The sequence below is a fragment of the Hyla sarda genome, chromosome 7 (assembly GCF_029499605.1).
Source record: "Hyla sarda isolate aHylSar1 chromosome 7, aHylSar1.hap1, whole genome shotgun sequence".
In the NCBI taxonomy this organism is placed as follows: domain Eukaryota; kingdom Metazoa; phylum Chordata; class Amphibia; order Anura; family Hylidae; genus Hyla; species Hyla sarda.
The window spans coordinates 29,877,781-29,884,337 of record NC_079195.1 but is presented as its reverse complement, the minus strand read 5'-3'; positions in this window follow the sequence as shown (position 1 = coordinate 29,884,337).

Genomic DNA, 6,557 nt, shown 5'->3' with positions numbered 1-6,557 from the left:
TCCTTGCTCAGGCTGGGACTTGTAGGTGTAGTATGGACTAGTGTTGAGCAGCAAATATATGGACGAATATTCGTCATATATTCGCTAAATTCGCATATTCGTAATATTCGCGCTTTATTTTCGCATATGCAAAAATTTGCATATGCGAAAACTTGCATATGCGAAAATTAGCACAGACTAAAATTTGCATGTGCAAAAATTCACATATGCGAAAATTAGCATATGCAAATTTTCGCATATGCAAAAATTTGCACGCCAGTCTCACACAGTAGTATTACAGCCTTCTTTACACCACAGAAGCTGGAAGTAGAGAGGGATGATCACTGTGATGTGTGCTGTAAAAAAAAAGAAAACCGAATATTCGTAATTGCGTATATATAGTGCTATATTCGCGAATTTTCGATATTCGCGAATAAAATTTGCATTGCGAATAATCGCGAGCAACACTAGTATGGACACCAAAAATGCATTAAACTGTAATTAGGCTCTTTTTCTACCATCTTTATTACTTTTGCAACAGCCGGGCCTACCAGTCCTTTGTTGATCTATGTTTGGTTCAAAAGGGGTCTGAGTTTTGTCCCCATAATATGGACACAACAACGAGACTGCATTACAGTTACGCATATCCTCCGAGTTGCAGGGAGTTACTGTATGACATTCTGTATGACATGTATAGACACTACTGTACCTCTTTATACCTTTAATTTCATATGGAGATATCTGCCTTGCTCCTTTGGATGTGTTTTTTTTTAGCTGGATGCATAGCCTCATGGACCAATATTTTCACAGTGTATGGCTGGCCATATTGCGGCACACTACAGGTACTGGGACTCTATTCATATTTAGGCACTTGGTGCCATGAGGTGGCCAAACATCAGCTGAAACAGGTGGGACCAAATGACCATCTAATGTGTGTAACCCCTTAATGCCGCAGGGCGTACATGTACGGACTGGGTGTATAAAGAGCACTCAGAAGCTGAGTGCATTTCATACCAGGTGAGTACCAAACACCCCGGGTACTCCTGCTTTGGCAGGGTACCTACCGTTATCGGCTCTGCGGGCAGATACCTTGGCTAACGCCAAGGGGGATGCCGGGAGCATTTGTGGTCCCCTAGTAGCTTCGGCGAAAAGGGACATCGAACCTGGAACCTCGCAGGTACCTTTTGGTCCGGAGGCGAAGGGTAAGGTTTGTTGGGGGGCCTCTCTCCTATCGGAGAAGGGCTTGCGATAGACCGCATCCTTTGTGCACGTTTTTTTAGTGTAACACGTTTGCACTTTTTCTTGCACTTTGGGTGAATCGAGAGCACGTTCCTTGGCTTTAGAAAAAAGAAAAAACCAGCGGCTACCAGCAGCTGGGACTCACTGCTATTACCATTCAGGGGCCAAGTTCAAAGTCGATTGCGGCATCAAAAAGTGTTAAAGTTCTAATGCATGTCCTTTAGGGGGGCTGAATGGGATGTCCACAGTGTGATAGTATGGTCCCATTCAGCTAAGATGATGTAGTGAGGTTCCTTACCCAACCTGTAATCACTGGTTCTGTCCGCACCCGTAGGGTAAATTCTGCATAGCTCTGTTGTTTATGTTGGTTACTTTGACCAATGCCCTAAGCTGCTTGGGTGTGGTTTGGGTTTCTTCCCAGCCTATCTGTATTCTGGTTTATTCTAGCAATCAGGATTCTCCTTCCACCTACACTCTCATATATAAGGAAGTCACTTTCTCTTGTGCTTTGCTTGTGACAATTACCAGTTGACTGAAGCTTGCACTACTTATATCTCGATTGTCTATTTTGGTACTCTGATCTTTTGGCTTGGTTCTTGACTTCTCTTCTGGTATTTGCATTGTTATTTCGCTATCTCTTGTTACCGACTTTGGCTAGACTTATTACGATTTGACTTTGTGTTTGTCTTAGTGTATTCCTAGTTAGTTTGTGTGCCTCCAGCTGTTCACAGACTCCTACTGTATTGTAGTTTATTATTTTAACTCTGTTTGTCCCAGCACGTAGTAGGAAGGGACCATTCTCATGGTTGTGGACCCGTCATTTAGGACGGGTACGCAAGTAGGTAGAGACAGAGGGTGTGGGCAATATTAGGGCTTCACTCTATTCCCTGCTCAATGTGACACCTCCTTCGTGCCATCCGATGGCCCTCTGATAATCCAGCCTGCTTCAGCAGGCTAAGGAAGCAGATCACCAATAACACTGATCAATGCTATGCTATGAGATTGCATTGAACAGTGTTTGCAATTGAAAGATTGTATATAATAGATCCCTATGGGGACTAAAAAATAGTGAATAAAATGATTAAAAAAATGTTAATAAATGTGAATTGGCCCCTTCACCAATAAAAATGTGAATCTCCCCCCTTTGCCCATTTTTTCAAATAAAATGATGTAAACAAAAATAAAATAAACATATTTGTCCAAATTATTAATATATAACATTGATGAAGCTGCACGTTCAATGGTGTAAACGCTAAAAACTAAAACTAAAGATTCCAGAATTGTGCATTTGTGGTCACTTTATATACCATAAAAAAAATTATAATAAAAAGTCCTATTTAAACAATAATGGTACCAATAAAATTTACAGATCATAGCACGAAAAAATTAGACCTCATGTAGCCTCTTATACGGAAGTATATAAGTTATAGGGGTCAGAAAAGGACAAGCTTACGCATACTCATTTTCTTACAAAAAAAATTATAATTTTTTTAAAGTATAGTTTTAAAACATAACTACATAAATTGGGTATTGTATACCTACAGAATAAATAGAATGTGCCTTTTTAACTATAAAGTGCACTGCGTAGAACCTAATTGTGGGGGGGGGGGGTGGTTGGGGGGGTTGGGGGGTGGTGGTTGGGGGGGTTTGCCCCACAAATAAAAAATAAATAAAAATTGCTCAAGGGTGTCTGGGCAATCCTACGTAAAACCACTTATAAAATATTGTCATATATCATGGTGAGTTGTTCCAAATGACAGCCCGTGCCTGATGCATTAACTTCTACTGCTTCTGCTACTTGTATACCGGCACGGTCATAAATAACGACAAGTATAGAAATCTAAAGAGAGCAATTTACATTAATAAATGCGTGGAAATAAAAAAAATAATAATTATCTACAATTTGCTCCTCGTACCAAATCCCTTACAGCGTAATTCCTGATAAATATCTGTAATTGCATTATAATTCAGCGGCAAACATTATTTAATACCCCAATGAAAACAGAACATTTGTTTAGTACTCAGAGCACCGCGCGCATAATCATCTCTGCTGCAACAAACAATATTCATGAAGCAATTAGCACGACGGGGGCTCATCAGCGTCCCATAGAGCACGGGCGAGCGAGTCATCATCGCCAAGGTCAATGTCTTACCCGCTACTGATTTACCTACAGCCAAATTAGAAAAATTATTATGACATTTAATTAGATTTAATTTAATTTAACATTTTAATAAAAAGTATGAAAAAAATATGTGAAATATATTTATGAAGTATTAGTAGAAAGAAAAGAATTGCATAAAATATACTTTAAATAATCAAAATTAAAAAAAATTAAAATAAATAAGAAATATTAATAAAAATATTTAAGAAAAATAATAATAAAAATATGCTATATGGTGGTTCTTGGATATATGTACTTGGGTTGGGTGGGGGTGGGCGATGGGTGAATGTAATGTATCATATTTTGTTGGAGAGTGTTGCATTTTTAATTGTTTGTCTAAAAAAAAAATACTAACTAAAAATAAATACTTAAAAATAAATACTTAAAAAAATTATAATAATAACATTAATAAAAATAAAATAAATGTGTCCGTTAAATTGTGGAAACGGTCGTATTGTTATGTCACATCACTTATTTAACACGGATGGAAAAAAAATACATCTATGTTAAAAATATGTTAATGTTAAAAATACGGATTTAAAATTTCTGCGATTTTACAGATGCATTTTTCATGAACTACACATAGAATAAATACTGTGTGACCGTAGTTTTAGACATACAATTACAAATATAAATATAAATAATAATAATAATAAAAAAAAAATATATAGAAATATTTTTTAGAATATTTAATGTATCTTTTTAAATAGTTTTGTTAACATAATAATGCATTAATTATTTATTTTATTTTATTTTTATTATTTTATATTTTTAATTATAATTTGGAACCCTATTTATATATATTTTTCCACAATCATTTTAGGCTATTTTTGTAATTTTTATAATAGTTTGAGAATTATATCTTATCTATCTAGATCAGGGGTCTCAAATTGGTGGCACTCCAGATGTTGCAAAACTTCACCTACCAGCATCCCTGCAGCAAATGGCTGTCTGGGCATGTCCAGACATGCTGGGAATTGAAGTTTTGCAACATCTGGAGGGCCGCCAGTTTGAGACTCCTGATCTAGATAGATAGATAGATATAATTCTCAAATTATTATAAAAATTACAAAAATAGCCTAAAATGATTGTGGAAAAACCTATATATAAATAGGGTTCCAAATGATAATTAAAAATATAAAATTATAAAATATATAATTAATGCATTTTTATGTTAACAAAACTATTTCAAAATATGCATTAAATATTCTAAAAAAGATTATAAAAATTTTACTACCGTATATACAATGTGTTGAATAAAATATATAATAAAAAAAAGTGTGGAAAAATATCTAATACTTTTAGAAATTTAAAATTGAACTAAAAACTCATTATTAAAAACATACACAAATAAAAATGAAAAAAATAATGACAGCTTATAACATTTTACGAAATGAGAGGTAAACATCTGCTACCTGTGAATTTCTGCTCAACCACAAAAAAAGTTTCAGATTTTTTGATGGTTTATAAGATTTAGGGTAGCTCTATGCGCGGTGACATAAAGTTGGTCGCTTTGTTGCCTCAAAATCTATAGAGCTGTGTTTCGCAAACCAGGGTACCTCAAGCTGTTGCAAAACTACAAATCCCAGCATGCCCGGACAGCCAACGGCTGTCCGGGCATGTTGGGAATTGTAGTTTTGCAAAGGGTATTCAGTTGATAGGATGTATTTCTGAGAATACAGTGAGTTGCGGAGGTACCATATGGCGGCATACAAAGTACCTACAGGTAATGGGGTTTCTCCATGTGCATAGACCCAGTGCACACAGATGTATTACACCGCCATATAGCCTCTGGATTATGGTGCCCATACAAGAGTGTGACCTGACTATTCTCCATGTGCCTCTGATTTTGTACTATAGGGCTTCTTGCACAAATATGTAAAAAAAAAAATTTGTAAGAAAAAAGATTGTGGCGCACTCCATTAAACAATGGCGCCGATTAACTAAAAGTTTTGGGTTTTGAATTAGTGTTTTATTTATTTATTTTTTACTTTGTGTTGGGTTTTCTACTCACTTACTATTTTGACACATTGGTAATTTGTGGCGCACAGGCTATTTTTTTTTTTTTGTACAGTGCATGTCGCACTGTACAAAAAAAGAAGATAACCTGTGTGCCACAAATTACCAATGTGTCAAAATAGTAAGTGAGTAGAAAACCCAACACAAAGTAAAAAATTTTCATGAAAATGGCAAAATGTTTAAAATAAAAAAATAAAATATTTTAAACACATTTTTCACCTTTATTTTATTTTATAGTTATGGTTTAATTTAACCCCCCCCCCCCCATTTGAAAATAATAATTATAATAACATAATAATCATAATAATCAAAATAAGTAAAATAAAAATAATCATCATAATAATCATAAGTACAGTATAATAAAAATCATAATCCTAATAAAAATATGAAAAAAATATGAAAAAATATTATTGTTTAAAAACAATATAAACAGTTAATGCTTTAACCTTCACTTTAATCTGAAAACCCTTTATCCCTATAAATCCTACAATATTTCTGTGTAGACCACATCGGCCGTGTAGAAATGGGATTTTGAGACCACCTTTTTCTTGGTCAGATTATTCCTGACTTAAATCAACCATTTAGTAGGTAAAAACTTACAAAATTTGTGGCAAAAGAGAAAAAAATTTGCCTTTTGATGTTTTTTCAGAGTCTGTTTTTCGTTCTTTTTATTTATTTATTTGTATTTTTTTTGGGGGGGGGGGCTTGTCATACATGGCGTGCTCCAAAATTTTGCCACACAACCCTACCAAAGCATTTCGGGAAGCCAATAGTAAATCAGGGCCATTAATGTATTTACAAAGTTGTTCTCAGCATTGCTTCTAGGGGTCATAACTCCCACCAGATATAACACATGGAGAACCTTAATATGTTCTAGATACAATTCCAGACTCTTTATGAACTCTGTATAGAGTACTGACTCTATATAAATTCTGTAAAGAGTATGGACTCTATATGGACTTTGTACTGAATATGGACGCTATATAGATTTTAGAGTATGGACTCTGTAAGGACTCTACACAGTTTGGATTCTATATGGACTTGCGAGTATGAGTATGAACTCTATGCAGATTCTGTACAAAGTATGGACTTTATATGGGCTCTATACAGAGTATGGATAATACGGTATGTAGATTCTGTACAAAGTATGGACTTAAT